The sequence below is a fragment of the Schistocerca gregaria genome, chromosome 11, assembly GCF_023897955.1.
Source record: "Schistocerca gregaria isolate iqSchGreg1 chromosome 11, iqSchGreg1.2, whole genome shotgun sequence".
Lineage (NCBI taxonomy): Eukaryota > Metazoa > Arthropoda > Insecta > Orthoptera > Acrididae > Schistocerca > Schistocerca gregaria.
Genome location: NC_064930.1, coordinates 114,362,701 through 114,386,121, shown reverse-complemented (window position 1 = coordinate 114,386,121; position 23,421 = coordinate 114,362,701). Strand labels below are relative to the sequence as shown.

Here is a 23,421-nt window from a genome sequence, read left to right as displayed (position 1 = left end):
ATAAAGAAAAGATGTTATGTGGACATGTGTCCGGAAACGCTTAATTTCCATGTTAGAGCTCATTTTAGTTTCGTCAGTATGTACTGCACTGCCTCTATTCACCGCCATGATTTCATACGGGATAATCTACCTGTGCTGCTAGAAGGTGTGCCTTTACAAGTACGACACAACATGTGGTTCGTGCACGATGGAGCTCCTGCACATTTCAGTCGAAGTGTTCGTACGCTTCTCAACAACAGATTCGGTGACCGACGGATTGGTAGAGGCGGAACAATTCCGTGGCCTCCACTCTCTCCTGACCTCAACCCTCTTGACTTTCATTTATGGGGGCATTTGAAAGCTCTTGTCTACGCAACCCCGGTGCCAAATGTAGAGACTCTTCGTGCTCGTATTGTGGACGGCTGTGATACAATACGCCATTCTCCAGGGCTGCATCGGCGCATCAGGGATTCCATGCGACGGAGGGAGGATGCGTGTTTCCTAGCTAACGGAGGACATTTTGAACATTTCCTGTAACAAAGTGTTTCACGCTGGTACGTTCTGTTGCTGTGTGTTTCCATTCCACGATTAAATGTGATTTGAAGAGAAGTAATAAAATGAGCTCTAACATGGGAAGTAAGCGTTTCCGGACACATGTCCACATAACATATTTTCTTTCTTTGGTTGTGAGGAATGTTTCCTGAAAGTTTGGCCGTACCTTTTCGTAACACCCTGTATAAGGAAAGATAAGGTAGTGGGTTTATTTAGAAATTGTATATGAATTTTGTTTGTTGTTGAGGAGATCATATTAGACGTCATGCCTAACAGCATATGTAAGTCTCCTACAGCTTCGGGATTGTGCCCTATCAGCACTGCAGAATTTTGGAACACGTATTATGTTCGAGTATAAGGACTTTTCTGGAGACGAGAAATTACTCTGTAGGAATCAGCGTGGGTTTCGAAAAAGACGGTCGTGTGAAACCCAGGTCGCGCTATTCGTCCACAAGACTCGGAGGGCCATAGACACGGGTAGATGCCGTGTTTCTTGAGTTCCGCAAGGCGTTCGATACAGTTCCTCACAGTCGTTTAATGAACAAAGTGAGAGCATATGGACTATCAAACCAATTGTGTGATTGGGTTGAAGAGTCCCTAGATAACAGAACGCAGCATGTCATTCTCAATGGAGAGAAGTCTTCCGAAGTAAGAGTGATTTCAGGTGTGCCGCAGGGGAGTGTCGTAGGACCGTTGCTATTCGCAATATACATAAGTGACCTTGTGGATGACATCGGAAGTTCACTGAGGCTTTTTGCAGATGATGCTGTGGTGTATCGAGAGGTTGCAACAATGGAAAATTGTACTGAAATGCAGGAGGATCTGCAACGAATTGCAGGGAATGGCAATTGAATCTCAATGTAGACAAGTGTAATGTGCTGCGAATACATAGAAAGATAGATCCCTTATCATTTAGCTACAATATAGCAGGTCAGCAGCTGGAAGCAGTTAATTCCATAATTTATCTGGGAGTACGCATAAGGAGTGATTTAAATGGAATGATCATATAAAGTTGATCGTCGGTAAAGCAGATGCCAGACTGAGATTCATTGGAAGAATCCTAAGGAAATGGAATCCGAAAACAAAGGAAGTAGGTTACCGTACGCTTGTTCGCCCACTGCTTGAATACTGCTCACCGGTGTGGGATCCGTACCAGATAGGGTTGATAGAAGAGATAGGGAAGATCCAACAGAGAGCAGCGCGCTTCGTTACAGGATCATTTAGTAATAGCGAAAGCGTTACGGAGATGATAGATAAACTCCAGTGGAAGACTCTGCAGGAGAGACGCTCAGTAGCTCGGTACGGGATTTTCTTGAAGTTTCGAGAACACACCTTCACCGAGGAGTCAAGCAGTATATTGCTCCCTCCTACGTATATCTTGCGATGAGACCACGAGGATAAAATCAGAGAGATTAGTGTGGTGTCACTGCCAGACAGCACACTTGCTAGGTGGTAGCCTTTAAATCGGCCGCGGTCCGTTAGTATACGTCGGACCCGCGTGTCGCCACTATCAGTGATTTCAGACCGAGCGCCGCCACACGGCAGGTCTAGAGAGACTTCCTAGCACTCGCCCCAGTTGTACAGCCGACTTTGCTAGCGATGGTTCATTGTCAAAATACGCTCTCATTTGCCGAGACGATAGTTTAGCATAGCCTTCAGCTACGTCATTTGCCACGACCTAGCAAGGCGCCATATTCAGTTACTATTGATATTGTGAATCATGTAGCGTCAAGAGCGACGTTCATCATTAATGGATTAAAGTTAAGTATTCCACCAGCTACGTCCGTTTTTCTAAATTTTAATTTCCTTGTTCTGTTCCAGTCCTCACGCAAGCCAGCGTGAGCTAAAACGTGTGCATTTCGGCCTCCTCTAGTAACACGGTGTTGGCTCTCCTGCCAACCACAACAATTAGAGCCCAAACAGAGGCATACCGACAATCCTTCTTTCCACGAACAATACGAGGGTGGAATAGAAGGGAGAACCGATAGAGGTACTCAAGTTACCCTCCGCCACACACCGTCAGGTGGCTTGCGGAGTATGGATGTAGATGTAGATGTAGGCTGGGGTTTGTCACTGCGTGATACAGCTGCTCGTGTAGCTTGGAATCACAAGAATCACGAGAATATGCAACCAACGCAGGATCTCAACAGCCTCACACGACTAGCGCCCGAGAGGATAATTTTTTGCTCGGCCATATATGATCTTACAGCCGTGTCATGTTGCTCTGTTTGGGAAATAAGCTTGTTTGCAGCAAGACAACTATCCACATGGACAGTGCGATGATATATGGAGCATTGGGAGGAAAATGAGCATTGGCCGTATTTTGTTGTTTTATTGTCAGCAAAATCGATTTTCGGCCACTTAGTGACCATCCTCAGGGCTAGTAAAAATTTACACGTAACGATCAGGGAGTATAAAACCGAAAATCACAACCACACCTGCGTATGAACATGACACTTGGTTGGAACATACCTGTAATATACAATTAAAATAGCTAGGCACTGGTATCAAGCTATAACCACAAGCTTAGAGCGATCACATAAACTGAGGCCGCTGTTTACATGCAGCTGTTCAGCACACCTCGGTGTGACAGAGCTTGGAACGCCCTCTATGTGACATGTGTCACGTGAAGACTTAATATTACTGGTTTTGCAAGATATTAACACAAAATGCCTCTTGTGCATTTGTGAATCATGAAGTAATTCAAATTTAAAATGTACGTGAAAAACGTAGCAGACGAAGGGGGAAGGAACATCTAAAATACACTGGCGTATTGTTTTTTTAAAAAACCAACTTACAAAACATAAAACAGAGCGATAATAAGCTGTCAGAGTGCAGGACATGTAAAAGAGAAAAATAAAAGGAAAAAGAATAATATATGAATAACATGGAATGAGGTATAACACAGGTTTTTTTAAAAAAAAAAACATAGTACCCACCATCTGGCGTGGGAAGTTAGAAGTACAACGTTCGTGATTTACGTAAACTGTTACGTTAAGACGAAGGAGTCAAATATATAAAAATAGTAGTAGTACGAAAATGCTATGACGTAATAATTGAAATGCCGTGAACACAATATTCATTGCAAAAAACGTTTTGAAGGTGTAAAAAAACAATTTTGTGATCATATTTAACTCATTTGATGATGTACATCTCGTTTGTCCCTTTGGACAAGCTAAGATTTGGTTAGCCTTTCCCATAACATTTTCTACGTGTTCCTTCCAATTTAACTTGTTTGTAATTGTAGTACCTAGGAATTTAGTTGAATTTCCGGTTTTTACATTAGACTGATTTATCGTGTAACCGAAGTTTAAGGAGTTCCTTTTAGCACTCGTGTGGATGACCTCATACTTTTCGTTAATCAGGGTCATCTGCCTCTTTTCGCACCATTCAGATATTTTTTTCTGAATCGTTTTGCAGTTTGTTTTGATCTTCTAATGACTTTACTAGTCGATAAACGACAGCGTCATCTTCAAACAACCGAAGACGGCTGCTCAGATTGTCTCCCAATCGTTTATATGGATAAGGAACAGCAAAGGGCCTATAACACTACCTTGGGGAACGCCAGAAATCACTTCTGTTTCACTCGATGACTTTCCGTCAGTTAGTACGGAATGTTATTGTTGAAAGATACCACTACTCGTATCTAAAAGGATTTTTGATTTTGTTTTCATAAATTTGCTTTCTAAAAAAAAGTTCCATTTGTCCGGATTTAAGCGCCGCGCCCTGTGTTTATGTACTGAGCACCTATGTTGAGTTTTCCTAGACTAACACAAATAACGAGCAGATAAATACGCCTAATAAAACGGGGAGCAGAAATATATCACCCCTCGCTCTGTGCGCTTTCTCCGGTACCGGCTGCCCTCCACAGTATTAAACGCGTAAATTTCTTACTCTGGGGGTGGGGGTGGTGCGGGGGAGTTGTTTGGGGGTGGCGGACGAGGGTGGGACTGGGGAGGAGGGAGGGAGGGAGGGAGGGAGAGAGTGGTGGGGGGAGAGGGGAAAGCAGAAGTCGTCAGGTAACGCACGCGTGCGTGTGGGTGCGTGTCCGGACCGAAGTACTGCGTGAGGCGAGACTGCAGGGAAGCCTTACTGTAGCGGACGCGAGACAGGGGTCGCTTTTATTCTCTCCTTTCCTTTTTCACTTTTTTTTGGGTTGTTCCCTGTCCGCCTAGGGGAGCGCGCACAAAGCCATACAATGGCTTCGCTACCACCTGCGAAGAGATGTGAGCCCTCCCAAAAATCCCTGCCGCAACCCACACCAGCAAGCGCCAGCCGCCATTCTCAAGTAGGGTCGTCGAACAGACGCAGAAAACAACAGGCGTGCACAGCCGTGGACAAAGCGAGCGAGACCCCTCGCCTTCGCGTTATGCTGACCCGCACAGCTATAAAGTCTGCTACACAGCATAACAGGCAAGGCGACGAAGTGCTACCAACAGACTATGCACAGGCGCGTAATTGAAAAACTATCCAAATTTTGTCAGACTGTTCTCAGTCACGTGTAGGACTATATTGGCGCTGGTTAGTGTGTTAAACAACACGTAAATACAGGGTGTTACAAAAAGGTACGGCCAAATTTTCATCATACATTCCTCTCACACAAAGAAAGAAAATATGTTATGTGGACATGTGTCCAGAAACGCTTACTTTCCATGTTAGAGCTCATTCTCTTCCAATCACATTAATCGTGGAATGCAAACACACAGCAACAGAACGTACCAGCGTGACTTCAAACGATTTGTTACAGGAAATGTTCAAAATGTCCTCCGTTAGCGAGGATACGTGCATCCACCCTCCGACGCACGGAATTCCTGATGCGCTGATGCAGCCCTGGAGAATGGCGTATTGTATCACAGCCGTCCACAATACGAGCACGAAGAGTCTCTACATTTGGTACCGCGGTTGCGTAGACAAGAGCTTTTCAATGCTCCCATAAATGAAAGTCAAGAGGGTTGAGGTCAGCAGAGCGTGGAGGCCACGGAATTGGTCCGCCTCTACCAATCCGTCGGTCACCGAATCTGTTGCTGAGAAGCGTACGAACACTTCGACTCAAATGTGCAGGAGCTCCATCGTGCATGAACCATATGTTGTGTCGTACTTGTAAAGGCACATGTTCTAGCAGCACAGGTAGAGTATCCCATATGAAATCGTGATAACGTGCTCCATTGAGCGTAGGTGGAAGGACGTGGGCCCAATCGAGACATCACCAACAATGTCTGCCCAAACGTTCCAGAAAATCTGTATTGATGACGTGATTGCACAATTGCGTGCGGATTCTGGTCAGTCCACACGTGTTGATTGTGAAAATTTACAATTTGATCACGTCGTAATGAATCCTCATCTGTAAAGAGAACATTTGCACTGAAATGAGGATTGACACATTGTCGGATGAACCATTCGCAGAAGTGTACCCGTGCAGGCCAATCAGCTGCTGAGAGTGCCTGCACACGCTGTACAGGGTACGAAACAACTGGTTCTTCCGTAGCACTCTCCATACAGTGACGTGGTCAACGTTGCCTTGTACAGCAGCAACTTCTCTGACGCTGACATTAGGGTTATCGTCAACTGCACGAAGAATTGCCTCGTCCATTGCAGGTGTCCTCGTCGTTCTAGGTCTTCCGCAGTCGCGAGTCATAAGGCTGGAATGTTCCGTGCTCCCTAAGACGCCGATCAATTGCTTCGAATGTCTTCCTGTCGGGACACCTTAGTTCTGGAAATCTGTCTCGATACAAACGTACCGCGCCACGGCTATTGCCCCTTGCTAATCCATAGATCAAATGGGCATCTGCCAACTCCGCATTTGTAAACATTGCACTGACTGCAAAACCACGTTCGTGATGAACACTAACCTGTCGATGTTACGTACTGATGTGTTCGATGCTAGTACTGTAGAGCAATGAGTCGCATGTCAACACAAGCACCGAAGTCAACATTACCTTCCTTCAATTGGGCCAACTGGCGGTGAATCGAGGAAGTACAGTACATACTGACGAAACTAAAATGAGCTCTAACATGGAAAGTAAGCGTTTCCGGACACATGTCCACATAACATCTTTTCTTTCTTTGTGTGTGAGGAATGTTTCCTGAAAGTTTGGCCGTACCTTTTTGTAACACCCTGTATAGGATATAAATGAAAGAAGAAACGCTAATTAGTATGAACTGTACTGATAAAAATGAATTTCAGCTTATCGAGATAACATAACTGTTTTAGTAAGACAAATTACCCCAGATGGTTACGAATTAGCAAAATATTACGCGCATTCGACCGCAAAACGGCCTGTGTCAGAGTTCAGACCAGTCTTACTGGATTACCGTTGCTGACCTACCATGAAAGTGTGCAAATTAAGCAATGCGTGGAGATTCACAACGAAATTCAGTTAAAAATCTTTCAGTGCCACACGTAAGTCATTTATTGACAGAAACGGAAAAAGCAGGCAGTAACAAGTACGAAATTCTACAAGATTTTAATATTTACATCCACAGGGCGCCGCTACATAATACTGGTACCAATAAAACGAATTGGGGACACGAGAATTTATTACAGTTGCTTTACTGATAGTCTGTCTGCCTCCATCGAGATTAGAACCGAAAACAAACCAGACCTCCCTTGCAGTAGCAAACATCTTTCACTACGCTAGCAGACAACCCAGGAAAACATCCCTCTATTATTACCCCACACATGAATAAGCCGACAATTTCGCACACAAAAAGGCAAAATGATCCACAGTTTGTTGCATACAGCTTTCTGGAGTCAAAAACATGAATTTTCTACCTTTATGTCACCGCTTACGTGACAATCATTCGTGATGTTTGGTGCAATAACAAAATACTGTTATTAGCGAGTAAATTTTGTAGGGTAATTCTGCACATCCCCAGGAAATAAACGGCTACATAGCTGCCAAATTTATTCTACAATGTTTCGAGGTCTCCTGTAGACTAGCCACAGCCAGAAAACGTTCATTTGCCGAGGTGCTCCTTAAGGTAGCTAGCAATGGGTATGCTCGCACTTCTAAAACACGGTGGCATTAATACTGGGTTCTTAATTACCGCGTGTATAGGCAAATGGATTTTATTTGCATTCCTGTAAACGTGATTTGGATCAAAAGCGTATGCTGATGTATCGACTGCAACTAGAACATTTCGAATAAAGACTAGGGGGAATCATTTACGCGGCCCTCATCTTCAGTAACTGTTGTACCTATTTTCGTTGTTAGCTAAAACTGGGACTCTACTAGTCTAATTTTCTTGACCGTCTGTCTGTCTACCCAACCCTTAAAACCCGTTTACCTCGACTACAGGTAGACCTGTTGTTCTTGTTGTTGTGGTCTTCCGTCCTGAGACTGGTTTTATGCAGCTCTCCATGCTACTCTATCCTGTGCAAGCTGCTTCATCTCCCAGTACCTACTGCAGCTTACATCCTTCTGAATCTGCTTAGTGTATTCATGTCTTGGTCTCCCTCTACGATTTTTACCCTCCACGCTGCCCTCCGATACTAAATTGGTGATCCCTTGATGCGTCAGAACATGTCCTACCAGCCGATCCCTTCTGCTAGTTAAGTTGTGCCACAAACTTCTCTTCTCCCCAATCCTATTCAATACTTCTCATTAGTTATGTGATCTACCCATCTAATCTTCAACATTCTTCTGTAGCACCACATTTCGAAAGCTTCTATTCTCTTCTTGTCCAAACTACTCATCGTCTATGTTTCACTCCCATACATGGCTACACTCCATACAAATACTTTCAGAAACGACTTCCTGACACTTAAATCTATACTCGATGTTAACAAATTTCTCTTCTTCAGAAACGCTTTCCTTGCCATTGCCAGTCTACGTTTTATATCCTCTCTACTTCGACCATCATCAGTTATTTTGCTCCCCAAATAGCAAAACTCCTTTACTACTTTAACTGTCTCATTTCCTAATCCAATTCCCACAGCATCACCCGATTTAATCCAACTACATTATCCTCGTTTTGCTTTTGTTGATGTTCGTCTTATATCCTCCTTTCAAGACACTGTCCATTCCGTTCAACTGCGCTTCCAAGTCCTTGCTGTCTCTGACAGAATTACAATGTCATCGGCGAACCTCAAAGTTTTTAATGCTTCTCCATGGATTTTAATACCTACTCCGAATTTTTCATTTGTTTCTTTTACTGCTTGCTGAATATTCAGATTGAATAACATCGGGGAGAGGCTACAACCCTGTCTCACTCCCTTCCCAACCACTGCTTCCCTTTCATGTCCCTCGACTCTTATAACTGCTATCTTGTTTCTGTACAAATTGTAAATAGCCTTTCGCTCCCTGTATTGTACCCTTGCCACCTTCAGAATTTGAAAGACAGTATTCCAGTCAACATTGTCAAACGCTTTCTCCAAGTCTACAAATGCTAAAAACGTAAGTTTGCCTTTTCTTAATCTAGCTTCTAAGATAAGTCGTAGGGTCAGTGTTGCCTCACGTGTTCCCCTATCTCTACGGTAGTCCTAATAAGCGGAAATGTATACCACTTCCTGCGGTATACGGTCCCTTGGTGGGGTAAAAAATTCATTTTTATTAGTACAGTTCATACTAATTAGCGTTTCTTCTTTCATTTATGTCTTATCTTTACGTGTTGTTTAACACACTAACCCATTAATATAGTCTTACGCGTGACTGAAAACTGTCTGACAAAGTTCGGATAGTTTTTCAGTTTCATTCCCGTGCATAGTATGTTGGTAGCACTTCGTCGCCTTGCCTGTTATGCTGTGTAGCAGACTTTACAGCTGTGCGGGTCAGCATAACGAAAAGGGGCAGGGGTCTCGCTCGTTTTGTCCACGACTGTACCTCTGCAGTCAGTCTGCTGTACAGTTTTCGCGTATTATGGAATTTCTGCTGGTTGAAAATCGCCTCTGCGGGAACGAACCTGTGTTCCGAAAATAACGTTCGTATGAAAGCCGGTTCGCTTTGATCGCCCGCGAGAGTCACACAGAGGCAGATGTCGGCGACCCGGTAGCTGGCGCCTTGCTAGACTTCCGGAAGGCGTTCGATACAGTTCCGCACTGTAGCCTGATGAATAAAATATGAGCGTACGGAATATCGAGACCAGCTGTGTCACTGGCCCGAAGCGTTACTAGCAAACAAGACAGCAGGTCATTCTCGACGGAGAAACAGAGAAGTAGCTAACGTCGGGCGTGCTCCAGACGAGTGCTACAGGAGCAGAACACTTACTTGGCCGCGCAAAGTCAAAGGTGTTAACTTCGAGTCCCGGTTCGACTAACAAATTTTTAAGGGGGTGTAGGACGTAAAACCGGCCGACTTTGAGCACGAGAGGCACCACAGGGCATTTTTAATGTCCAGTGTATACTTTTACAAGAAAATTCATAAAACTTTGTCAGCATGACCAGGAAGGATTCAGGATTCACACTCGTAGTAGCGGAAGTTCAAAAACATAACAAAATAATTTTTTTTGCATGTGAAATTTCATGATTTTTTGAGTTACTAGAGGCTGCATTTGGTGCTATAGGTACACTTTCCTTCATAAGTAAGAGAGACTGTTCGATGAATTTTGCACAGCATAATAACCATACTTACAGCTGTCTGAAACTCTAGAATCTATTTAATTTATGAAAAAAAATGAATGAGCTGTTACGCTTTAAACTTTGTGTTTAGAAAAAATCAAAATTTGTAGTTAATTATCTCAATTTTTACCACAGTTTTTGATAGATTTGGAAAATTCTAGAGTTTCATACACCTTTAAGTAGGGTTTGTATGCTGTGCACAATTCATCAAAGACTCTCTCTTACTTGTGAAGAAAAATGTACCTATAGCAACAAATGCAGCCAATAGTAACTAAAAAAATGATGAAATCTCATATAGAAAAAAAAATTATTTTGTTATGTTCTTGCACTTCCACTGCTATGGGTGTGAATCCTGAATCCTTCCTGGTCATGCTGACAAAGTTTTACGAATTTATTTGTAAAAGTATAGACAGTAGAAAAAATGGTTCAAATGGCTCTGGAGTCATCAGTCCCCTGGAACTTAGAACTGCTCATACCTAACTCACCTAAGGACACCACACACATCCATGCCCGAGGCAGGATTCGAACCTGCGACCGTAGCGGCCTCGCGGTTCCAGACTGTAGCGGCTAGAACCGGTCGGCCACTCCGACCGGCGACAGAAGAAAATAAAATGTCCTGTGGTGCCTCTCTTGTTCCAAGTCGGCCCGTTTGACGTCCTACCGCCCTTAATCTTCTAGGTACTTTCATAACAGCGCACACTCCGCTGCGATCAGAAATTTCGTTACCGATCTAAGATTTTATTTTTATTTATTTATTGCCAAATTACAGACCTGTTACCTGATGTTTAAAACAGGTGTCTGTATCTGTGTAGTCTAAGTGCAGTGTATGTCTATTGTTCGGTATTGCCCGCAGAAAAAGACTGTGTTCTGGGGAACATTCTTTCCTGTATGTGCACATAGGTGTCTGTCTCAGACTCACGCGTTTTAAGTGCGTGGGATAAGGTGCGTGAGCGGTTAAGAAATGTACCACCACACCGCGGCTGGCACCGATATGTCTCATTCCCAACCGATCCCTTATGTCAGAGAGGAAGTTGTGCTGGTTACGTCCCATATCACTTACATCCCACTCTCCTTGCCATGTATCCAAACGCCGACTTTCAAGGTGACGTATCGTCTCTATCCTCACACCCTTTATTATGTGTACCTTATCTAGTCTCCCCACCTTTAACCAGTACCTATATTTGCTCGTGATATCTACGGGGCATATTCCGAGCACCACACACAAAGCATCCGCTGAGGTGGTACCGAAGGCTCCAGATAGCCTGGAGCAGGACACTTCTCTGCCCTCGTCTGACGGATGCTTTGTTGGTGACCACGTTCAGTCTATGTGCCCACGTGCTAGCTGCGAAGCTGAGTACTGATTCGTGGACCGCACCGTGGTATGTACATATTGCAACATCCCCTTAGAAAAATTCATGAATTACTGTGCTGGTAAATTCCTTATTTCATTTGACTTTCAAACAGCTGAGCAAAACTGAACGTACTCAGACATTTCTCTCTTTACCTATTCTGATCATCAATAAACTGACACACAATATTTGTAGCGCAACGCAATCTGACTTTCAAAAATCCCTACAAAAGAATGGCCCTGACTAAAAATAACCTATATCTTTCATGAATCACTTACCTCACAAAACTCTTCGTTACCGAACTACTGCAATACAGCGAGCGCCAATACTGCCAGCTGAATAAAAGATTCAAACTACTGATAGCCATAGTCAGTAAACGAAAGACTTTGATAGAGAACAAAGAATGTATTATCTTAATAGTGTTCAAAAGTCATAATATATTTATCAGTTATAATATCCAGTATTACAAATTTACTCTTTCTGACGGACACACGTCCAGATCGTCCGCTCTCAAAACTCCCCTATTTCTCTCCCCACATCCACCACTGCTGGCGGCTCACCTCCAACTGTGCAACGCTACGCGCTGTTCACATCCAGCTGCCCAACACTACAATGGCAGACAACAATGCAAACCAGCTACAGACTGCACACAGCACAGCCAGTGATTTTCATACAGAGCGCTACGTCGCGTTACCAATAAAAAAACCTAAACAGCCTACTTACAGTATGACTGGTAGGGGCAGTCTGTACACTTTTGAATTTAGCCTCACCAGTTTGTTAGTACTTTTTCTGCTTTGTCTGTTATAAGCCTAACGTATTCGTGGAAATTCAATTTTTCATCTATGTGTACCCCAAGACAGCGCGTAACGTGTGCTCGTTTGATGTTTGTATCCCCAATTTTAACCGAAGGATTCCTCTGGAGTGATCCTTTCAGTAAAGTATATGTTCTTTTGTTTTGGGCTATCCTGAGTTTGTTGTTGTGACACCACTGAGTAATTGTTTGTAGTATTCCACTGGCTTTCTCTTCTAACTGGGCTCTGTTCTTTGCAGTGACTACAACTAATAGGTCATCTGCGTAGGCGACAATTCAGTCTCACCTGTCATCAAATGGCTCTGAGCACTATGGGACTTAACATCTGTGGTCATCAGTTCCCTAGAACTTAGAACTACTTAAACCTAACTAATCTAAGGACATCACACACATCCATGCCCGAGGCAGGATTCGAACCTGCGACCGTAGCGGTCGCGTGGTTCCAGACTGTAGCGCCTAGAACTGTTCGGCTACTCAGGCTGGCTGACCTGTCATCCCCATCCACAAGTTGTAGGAGGGGGTTGATTGTTATGTCCCAGAAGAGGGGGCCGCAGATCGACCCTCGACATCCTTTGGTAATTCTTTTAATTACTTTCCGGCTGTCCATCTGCCACTCGACTACTCGGTCTTTACAGTAATCTAGAAAATTGAAACTTCCTGGCAGATTGAAACTGTGTGCCAGGCCGAGACTCAAACTCGGGACCTTTGCCTTTCGCGGGCAAGTGCTCTACCAAGCTGCGAGGACGGGGCGTGAGTCGTGCTTGCGTAGTTCAGTTGCTAGAGCAAATGCCCGCGAAAGGCAAAGGTCCCGAGTTCGAATCTCGGTCCGGCACACAGTTTTAACCTGCCAGTAAGTTTCATATCAGCGCACACTCCGCTGCAGAGTGAAAATCTCATTCCAGTCTAGAAAACTGTTGTACAGTGACTGCGGTACCTCCAGATGTCTTAGCCCCTGAAACAATGCGGGCCACCAGAGATTATCGAATGCTCTGGCAATGTCGATCATTATTGCCAGGTCGTATTTCTGTTTTGTGGTGTTAACTATGTGCAGGGTCTGCGTGATGGCATCGTCTATTGATCTGCCAGTTCTATGAATACACATGTAAGATAGCTATTTTTTGATGACTTTATTGGATGTGTTAATACCTGTAAAGGAAAATGATATGAAACTTCCTGTAACATTAAAACTGAATGCCTGACCGAAGCTCGAACTCGGGACTTTTGCCTTTGACGGGCAAGCTCTCTACTAACTGAGCTACCCAAGCACGACACACTACCCGCCCCCACAGCCGGCCGTTGTGGCCGAGCGGTTCTAGACACTTCAGTTTGTAACCCCGCAGGTTCGAGTCCTGCCTCGGACATGGATGTGTGTGATGTTCTTAGGTTAGTTAGGTTTAAGTAGTTCTAAGTTATAGGGGACTGATTTGAACCGCCCTCACAGCATCAACTCTGCCGGTTCCTCGTCTCTGAAAACGATATATTTGAAGAATTGTGGTAGGAGAAACAGTTGTTAGGCAACAGTGTCTGTGTCTACGATGGCAACATTGTGGAGTCGTAGAATCTTTGACAGTCTGCAGTGAGTAGCTGCCGTCTGCAGCAGGCGTATTTTTTCGTCGAGTGTACAGTGTAAAGGCACGGAAACACTTCTTGAACTATGTGAGTTGCATATTTATTACGAGGAGGAATCATGACTCAGAACAGTGACTGGATAGCATACGGACAAAAAAAAGGTTTTAAACTGGAGAACTAAGTATTTATTTGATGAGGTAAAAAGTTTGTTTTTATTGTTGTAGACTTGTATTGTTGCTCCACTTCTCCCTCGTCGTGGTCGAGTTTTTGATGATTATTCTACTGATTGATCTACTAAGTTATTTTACTGTACGGTGGAAGTTGTTAGATTAAATGAATCTTCAAATTAGAGTCTATAATTTTTTTCATCGATATGTTCTTTCCTAACTGAAATTGCAGTACTTAAAGCTTGAGTCATGTGTGTTCATTGGCACTGTGAGTCAAGATTATGAACGCAATTTTCCTGGACCAACTGTAGTTAGTTTCTAGCAGTATTTTCTTAGCTGTTGCGGAGTCTTGGTGTGTAACTGTTTCTGACACTACTACATTTGCGGGTGAGATTCACAAACGCGATTGTTTCGTTTCCCTTCGGAGAATGTAGGTCCTCTCAGTTTCTGCATTTTACCAGTGCCTTATGTCAGTGGATAAATTTTCGTGTGTTCAGGTTACATTCTTATACAGTTTTATTCTATACAGTTACGTTGTTTTTTTTTTCAGCCATTTCGCACTGACGAAGTGCCCTGAGCGTGGAATTATTCGTTTGCTTATTTATTTGCTTATGAGTAATCTCGGTTTTCACACACGCAGGATTCGTTTCAGTTTAATGCAAGTAATGTGGCTTTGAGCTCAGTAGCACACTTAGGTTGTCGGTTCACATTCCCAGGTTTGTATTTACGATAACACACACACACACACACACACACACACACACACACACATCCCCATCAGTAAAGGCAACTCGCTTACACAGGAACATTAATTTACGCAAAATGACCTAGAGCAGGGGTGTCCTACCTCTTAGCCTACCAGGGCCACAGTGGAAGAAGGCGAGTATTTTTGGGCCACAGATAATATACTTAACACTAATAATAGCCGGTTAAAAGTAACGGGACGGTCGGAGTATGCGAAGATTCGTTTATATTTTAAGTTAACTCGTCGTGATTTCCAGCTCGGAGATTAAATTCTGAATTAACTACGCCCTTGGCATCAAAAACCAAATCAGCATGTTTTGATCATACATTATACCTGACGATTTTTTTTCTGACATGGTGGCGGTGACGTCTTCCATTGGCTTGACTGTCGCTTTGTTTGTGGGTCGTAACCATAGCACCATGATTCATCACCAGTAATGATCTATGACAGAAAATCTGGATCAGTTTCAAGCTGTTGTTTCAAAGCACGACGTGTTTCAACTCGTCGCTCCTTTCGGTTGTCAGTCAGAACGCGAGGAACAAACTTTTGATTCATCACCTTCTGTTAAAATTCGCTGAACGGGGCTCCAAGATAACCCACTAATCTCTGACAGTTCATCAACTGCCCGTCGACGATCTGTAGGCCCAAGCTCTCGAATATTCTCAATATTTTCGTCGAATCGGGCAGCTGGTGGGCGTCCAGAACGAGGTTTGTCATCGGTCGACGTGTCGACATTTTTAAATCGACAGAACAACTCGCACACTTGAGTTTTTCCCATAGAGTCATATCGATAAGCTGTGTTCAACATTAAAACAGTTCCAGTAGCATTTTTACCGAGTAGAAAAGAAAATTTCACAGCTGCACATGTTCAGCTAAACATGCTAGCATAAAAAACGAAACAGGGACAGAACAGCGCTAGCAGTAACAGTCACTGCAGATGAACAGAACAAGCCAGGTCGACAACACGAGTCACTCAACTGTAAGTGAGTTGCGCTGTACACGACTAACTACACAAACTCCGCTCACCGCAATGTCGTTCAGAACTTTTTTTGGGTACCGCGTCGTACCTCGCGAAAAGATCACGAGGGTAAAATTAGAGAAATTGGAGCCCACCAAAAAGGCATACCAGCAATCGCTCTTCCCACGAACCATCCGCGAACTGGAACAGGAAAGTGGAATGTGACAGTGATAAACAAATTACCCTCCGCCATACACCATATACTGGTTGCCGTTAAGTTGAAAAAAAAATTAAGGACGTATTTCTTTACATTACGCATGTTGGGATTGGGTTGGGTTGTTTGGGGGAAGAGATCAAACTGCGAGGTTGGGGGTTGGGTTGTTTGGGGAAGGAGACCAGACAGCGAGGTCATCGGTCTCATTGGATTAGGGGAGGACGGGGAAGGAAGTAGGCCAGGCCCTTTGAAGGGAACCATCCCAGCATTTGCCTGGAGCTATTTAGGGAAATCACGGAAAACCTAAATCAGAATCTCCTTAAATTCGGTGGCGCCATTCGACTGTTGTTTATTTGCAGTGTCACATTTACACAATCATGATTTCGGCTTAAAATACACTATTAAATGCGACAGTATGCCAGCTAAGGCACTGTATAACACTTAAAACACTTGATAATGGCACTTTGAAGACGAAATCATGATTGTGTAAATGTAACACTGCAAATATAGAACAGTCTAATGGCGGTACTGACTTTAAAGAAATATATTATGCAATTAAAAGAAAATCAGCCCTCCGTCACTATTTTTAACAAATTAACCGGGTTTCGACAGTGCTAGGAGTGTCTTCCTCAAAATTTAAATCAAAGAATGGTCTATATTCTATAACATGGTCACAGAATTATGACTAAAAACATATGATAGAGTATAAGTACGGAATCGTCGTGAAACACTGGCAGTACTTATATGCCATTTGTAAAATAATAAATATGTCCTAAAGGGCATTAATCAGAAAGATATTTAAGATAAAGAGAACTGTGATGGCGAGCCACTAACGCCTGCTCGTTACTTGCGTGGTGCAGCTTGCAAAACGTTTCTTTATCTTAAATATCTTTGTGGCTAATGCCCTTTAGGACATATTTATTACTTTATAAATGGCATATAAGTACTGCCATTGTTTCGCGACGATTCCGTACTTATACTCTGTCGTACGGTTTTAGTCATAATTCTGCGACCATGTTATAGAATATAGACCATTCTTTGATTTAAATTCTGAGGAAGACACTCCTAGCAGTGTCGAAACCCGGTTAATTTGTTAAAAATAGTGACGGAGGGCTGATTTTCTTTCAATTCTAACTATTCACGGTCTCTAAACGTGCGGCCATGTACAAGATTTTGAAATATATTACGACTGTGGGCCCGCATTATGAAAAAAAAATACTAAATCAGGATTGCCGGACGTGGGATTGAACCAACGTCCTCCCGAATGGGAGTCGAGTTTGCTAACCACTGCGCCACCTCGCTCGGTGTTACACGAGTTGCAGTTGATTCCGATCTGTATTCTTTAAATTGTTCCTACTTTCCTATCAGCTGTTTGTACTGTTTTGTGGCAAAATAAACGCAACCTTGCAAAATTTCCGATTGTTGCTTTACTTTGGACACCAGTTTACGTTCTGCCAGTATGAATCAAAACGGTGAGGGGAAGCTTCTGCGCCTGCCGGGATGGCCGAGCGGTTCTATGCGCGACTGTCTGGAACCGCGCGACCGCTACGGTCGCAGGTTCGAATCCTGCCTCGGGCGTGGATGTGTGTGATGTCCTTAGGTTAGTCAGGTGTAAGTTGTTCTAAGTTCTAGGCGACTGATGACCACAGATGTTAAGTCCCACAGCGCTCAGAGCCATTTGAACCATTTTGAAGTTTACCCTGGTAGCACCATGTCCCCATTATCATGTGGGTAACAAACTCCTGTGACCCATATTTTCGGGGTCAGATTATGGTATTTTCGGAAACCTTGGAGCAATTTCAATCAAATATAGCACCAGTATGCCTCCTGTCTGAAAAAAAAAAAAACTGTGTTAGCTTAAAACATCCGTAGCATCGTTAAGGGTGAGTTGGAGTGTAATGCACGCGACACCTTAATATATATATATATATATATATATATATATATATATATATATATATAACGAGCAATTGATACTTCTTATTACTTTTCCTATGTACTATAATCCTGGCCGAATCAACATAGTGGCCACATTTTTTTGTCATCTTCAGGGCTCCAAGCGTAAATATCTGATTTCCTGACTATCGTAAGTTTTGATGCAGTCATTTACATATCTTGGATTGATTACTCAAAGTGACAGTCACAATCGCATTCCAGAATGAGGTTTTCACTCTGCAGCGGAGTGTGCGCTGATATGAAACTTCCTGGCAGATTAAAACTGTGCGCTCGAACTCAGGACCTGTGAGGACGGGGCCGGAGTCGTGCTTGGGTAGCTCAGTTGGTAGAGCACTTGACGGCCAAAGGCAAAGGTCCCGAGTTCGAGTCTCGGTCCGGCACACAGTTTTAATCTGCTAGGAAGTTTCATATCAGCGCACACTCCGATACAGAGTGAAAATCTCATTCTGAAAACATCCCCCAGGCTGTGGCTAAGCCATGTCTCCGCAGTATCGTATCTTTCAGGAGTGCTAGTTCTGCAAGGTTCTCAGGAGAGCTTTAAAGTTTGGAAGATCGGAGACTAGGTACTGGCGGAAGTAAAGCTGTGAGGACGGGGCGTGAGTCGTGCTTGGGTAGCTCAGTTGGTAGAGCACTTGACGGCCAAAGGCAAAGGTCCCGAGTTCGAGTCTCGGTCCAGCACACAGTTTTAATCTGCTAGGAAGTTTCATATCAGCGCACACTCCGATACAGAGTGAAAATCTCATTCTGAAAACATCCCCCAGGCTGTGGCTAAGCCATGTCTCCGCAGTATCGTATCTTTCAGGAGTGCTAGTTCTGCAAGGTTCTCAGGAGAGCTTCAAAGTTTGGAAGATCGGAGACGAGGTACTGGCAGAAGTAAAGCTGTGAGGAGGGGGCGTGAGTCGTGCTTGGGTAGCTCAGTTCGTAGAGCACTTGCCCGCGGAATGCAAAGGTCCCGAGTTCGAGTCTCGGTCTGGCACTCAGTTTTAATCTGCCACGAAGTTTCACAATCGCATTATTTATTTTGCCGCCAACCGGTTTCAACCCGCGATGGGGTCATCTTCAGGGCAATTTACACCATTTGGTCGCTCTCTGGAGACGTCACCCTGCCTGTGAAAGGGTTGAAATTCGTTGGCGGAACAATAAATAATGCGATTGTGACTGTTAGTTTGAATAATTGATTATAAGTAAATGAATCGCTGTTATCTCCACACAACTATGTTGTCTAAAATCTTATCTTGGATTGATAAATTTGCTCTTCTCCATCGTCCGCATTTGACTGTGTCTTGCAACATGAAAACCAGCAGGGAAGAGGGCGCAGAAATCTAAAACACTCCCCTTCAGCGTAAAACAAAATTTCTTCGTGGTGTACGTGATATCAACCTGGGCGTAAGGTAACGCAATGACGTTTAAGCCAAGACCGCCATTCTGAAAATTTGACTCCGACGCTTTATTTTGTCACAAAATGTGATAATAGGGTGTTGTCAGGGCACGCAGGGGAAGGTGCTGTGTGGGTGACTGGTGGGCGGGCAGAGACGGGATAGGGAGATTAAGAACGTGGCGATGAATAAAAATGAGCACCGGTGCCCTGTAGCTGCGATACGCGGCGGAGGGCTTCTTGCGTGTGCGTGGGCCTAAGTGCGTAGTCGATGCGTGAGCACGCAATACGGCGTGGCGAGGCACGCTTTCCGCCTTCGCTGTCGAGAGTAAAAAAAAAAGAGTGAAAAAAAACAACAACAAAAAAAGACAGAGTGAGTGAGAGAGAGGAAGGGATAGAGCAGGAAGAGTGTGGCACGGGGCGAGCGGTGTAAATATTGACAACAGGTCCCAATCGATACGGCGCTTCGAGTGCGAGAGGTCGAAGCCGACGAGTGCTTGCCGTGTCGACAGCATGTACGGAGCAGCACACACACACACACACACACACACACACACACACACGAGGTGCAAATACGAACGAGCCCGCAGTAAAAGGATAAATCGCGCGTACGAGGGTCCTTCAAAAAGAACACAGACTGGCTTCGCCCGCAGGTGTTGCGTGAGAGTTTTATACGCATTGAAGTATATTTCTGGTCGAGTGGTAGGGGATTTGAGTTGGACAAAAAAAGAAACCGGGTGTAGCGGAACGTTAAAGCATTATTGGCTTGAGCAAAATTTCAGTCTACTGGGGAGGTATAACACCAAGAAATGGATGCAGAGGGGGGGGGGGGGGGGGGGAAGGTAAAGTTCCGCATTTTGGCCCTAGGCGGGCCAGTCGGTCCCGACCGACCGCCGTGTCGTCCTCTACCAATGTCGTCATCGAGGCAGTGTGAAGGGACGGGCGGTAAGCACACCACTCTCCCGGCCTCATGTCAGCACGTTGTAGGTGTCGCCACCGGAGCCAGCCTTGTGTGAAAGCTCTGAAAAGCTGATCATTTGCATAGCACAGCATCTTCTTCCGGTCGGTGTAACTTCGCGTCTGTAGCACGTCATCTTCTTGGTGTAGCAATTTTAATGGCCAGTAGTGCTCTATGACAAATAAGAAGTGAAACGCGGTCTACAGCTCGTGCTATATTTGTTAAAAGAATATCTGACAGTACAGATGGCGAACCCACACTACGCAACAGTAATTAAAGCGGAGGTTCTCTACGCATCCGAATGCTTAACACTGAATAAAAGAGGTGAACAAGAGGAGCTGGAAAAGAAAGAAAGGAGAACACTCGCAACGGAACCTCCCCATCGCACTGCCATCAGGTTTAGTTATAAGTTGGCACAGTGGATAGGCCTTGAAAACCTGAACACAGATCAATCGAGAAAACAGGAAGAAGTTGTGTGGAACTATGAAAAAAATAAGCAAAATATACAAACTGAATAGTCCATGAGCAAGATAGACAACATCAAGGATAATATGAGCTCCGGAGCGCCGCGGTCGCGTCGTTAGCGTGAGCAGCTCCGGAACGAGAGGTCCTTGGTTCATGTATTCCCTCGAGTGAAAAATTTAGTTTTTTTTCGCAAAGTTATGATCTGTCCGTTAGTTCATTGACATCTCTGATCACTGTGATACGTTTAGTGTCTGTGTTTTGCGACCGCACTGCAAAACCGTGCGATTAGTAGACGAAAAGACGTGCCTCTCCAATGGGAACCGAAAACATTTGATCGCAAGGTCATAGGTCAACCGATTCCTCCACAGGAAAACACGTCTGATATATTCTATACGGTATGTGCGTCACATGACAGGAATATGTTGTCGACCCAGCTAACTTGTACACTTGGCGACTGGGTAAAAAGATTATTCTACCTTGCCCGATTTAGGTTTTCTTGTGGATGTTTCGATGTTTGTTTGGGTGTGGCGTCTCCAAACTACGGCCCCGTTACTTCGCATCTGACGGACGGATGGACAGATAATAGTTCTCTGAAAATAGAAAATTAAACTTTTCACTCGAGGGAAGACTTCAACCAAGGACCTCTAGTTCCGCAGCTGCTCACGCTAACTATGTGACCACGGCGCTCCCTAGATCACACCATCATTGCTGTTGCCTATCTTGCCCATGGTCTACTCAGTTTGTATATTTTGCTTACTTTTTTCCTAGTTCCACACAACTACTTCCTGTTTTCGCGTTTGATTTGTGTTCAGTTTTTCAAGACCTATCCATGGTGCCAACTTATAACTAAATCTGAGGGGGGGGGGGGGGGGGGGAGTGCGATGGAGAGGTTCCGTTGTCAGAAAAACTTTAGGACCACAAAAGAGCGAAGATGATAACAACAACACGAAGAGGAAAAGTGAAGATCTATTCAGAAACAATCACAGGCACAATAAGAAACAGGAGTTTAAAATTTTATGGTCATATTTACAGAATGAGTCATGCTAGGCTCACGAAGAAAATGATTAACTTCATTTCAGAATTTTTAAAAAAAACCGAGGGTGGCTGGAAGAGTCGAGAAAGAAAAATTAACTTCGCAGAAGACACCATACAGAACAGGGAAAGTTTCAGGCTATTGGTCAATACTGCAAAATTTCCTGTTCAACAACGGAATTCACAGCCTCGGAGGGTGACGTCAAATGAACAGGGAAAGGCCATCTGCGAACACATAAAGAAGTTCTGGGGGGATACACACATCAAAAACACTTTTGCATCACCTCGGTTCCGAGATTTCCGGAACCTGTACAGAAAACTGGAATAAAGATCAACATAGACATCATTTCCGCCCTTTTTATTGCACGAGAAAACCAGACATCGCATTTTGTAGCACCATACAGTGAGACCTTCAGAGGTCTTGGTCCAGATTTCTGTACACACCGGTACCTCTAATAACCAGCACCTTGTCCTCTTGCATTGATGCATGCCTGTATTCGCCGTGTCATACTGTCCGCAAGTTCATCAAGGCACTGTTGGTCCAGATTGTCCCACTCCTCAAGGGCGATTCGACGTAGATGCTACTGAGCGGTTGGTGGGTCACGTCGTCCATAAACAGCCCTTTCCAACCTATCCCAGGCATGTTCCATAAAGTGCATGTCTGGAGAACATGCTGAACACTATAGTCGAGCAATGTCTTTACCCTGAAGGTAGCGCGAATTGTCGTCCATCAAGACTAATGCGTCGCCAATATAGTGCCGATATGGTTGCACTGTCGATCGGAGGATGGCATTCACGTATCGTACAGCCGCTACGGCGCCTTCCGTGACCACCAGCGACGTACGTCGGTCCCACGTAACGCCACCCCAAAACAGCAGGGAACCTGCAGCTTGCTTCACTCGTTGGACAGTGTGGCTAAGGCGTTCAGCCTGACTGGGTTGCCCCCAAACACTTCTGACAATTGTCTGGCTGAAAGCACGTGCGACGCTCATCGGTGAAGAGAACGTGATGCCAATCCTGAGCAGCCCATTCGACATGTTGTTGGGCCCATCTGTACCGCACTGCACGGTGTTGTGGTTGGGCGGGCCGCGGTGGTCTCGCGGTTCAAGGCGCGCAGTCCGGAACCGTGCGACTGCTACGGTCGCAGGTTCGAATCCTGCCTCGGGCATGGATGTGTGTCATGTCCTTAGGTTAGTTAGGTTTAAGTAGTTCTAAGTTCTAGGGGACTAATGACCACAGCAGTTGAGTCCCATAGTGCTCAGAGCCATTTGAACCATTTATTTGTTGTGGTTGGAAAGATAGACCTCGCACATGCAGCCTATTGCGCACAGTTTGGGTCGTAACACGACGTCCTGTGGCTGCGCGAAAAGCATTATTCAACGTGGTGGCGTTGCTGTCAGGGTTCCTCCATGACTAGACAGGGCCGTTTCGACCGCTTATCCGGTATGTTGAGGAAACATGTCAGATTTGTCTAGCTGTGTTTCGTGAAGCGATGCAAAGCTGCGCCTCTTTCGCGACGATTTCTCGATTTGAGCGAATGTTTGACGAGCGAGAGCCACCGAAGGAAGGAAAGTGCAGTAAAATGTCGGTGAAAACTGCCTGAGCGAGGCATTTCTTCGACAGTTCCTGTCTCTCTGTATCTCCTCCACGACCAAACAACAGCGTTTTGGTTCATTCCGTTACTCCTGGAAACTTCCCTTGTTGAGAGCCCTTCCTGGTACGAAGTAGCAATGTA

General features: G+C 44.6%; 1 protein-coding gene across 1 annotated transcript in view; it reads right to left on the bottom strand.

Annotated features, from left to right (window-relative positions):
- LOC126295230 (uncharacterized) overlaps positions 1 to 23,421 on the bottom strand; it is a 2,305,622-nt gene that overhangs the window by 1,189,658 nt on the left and 1,092,543 nt on the right. The gene's annotated exons all lie outside the window — the stretch shown is intronic.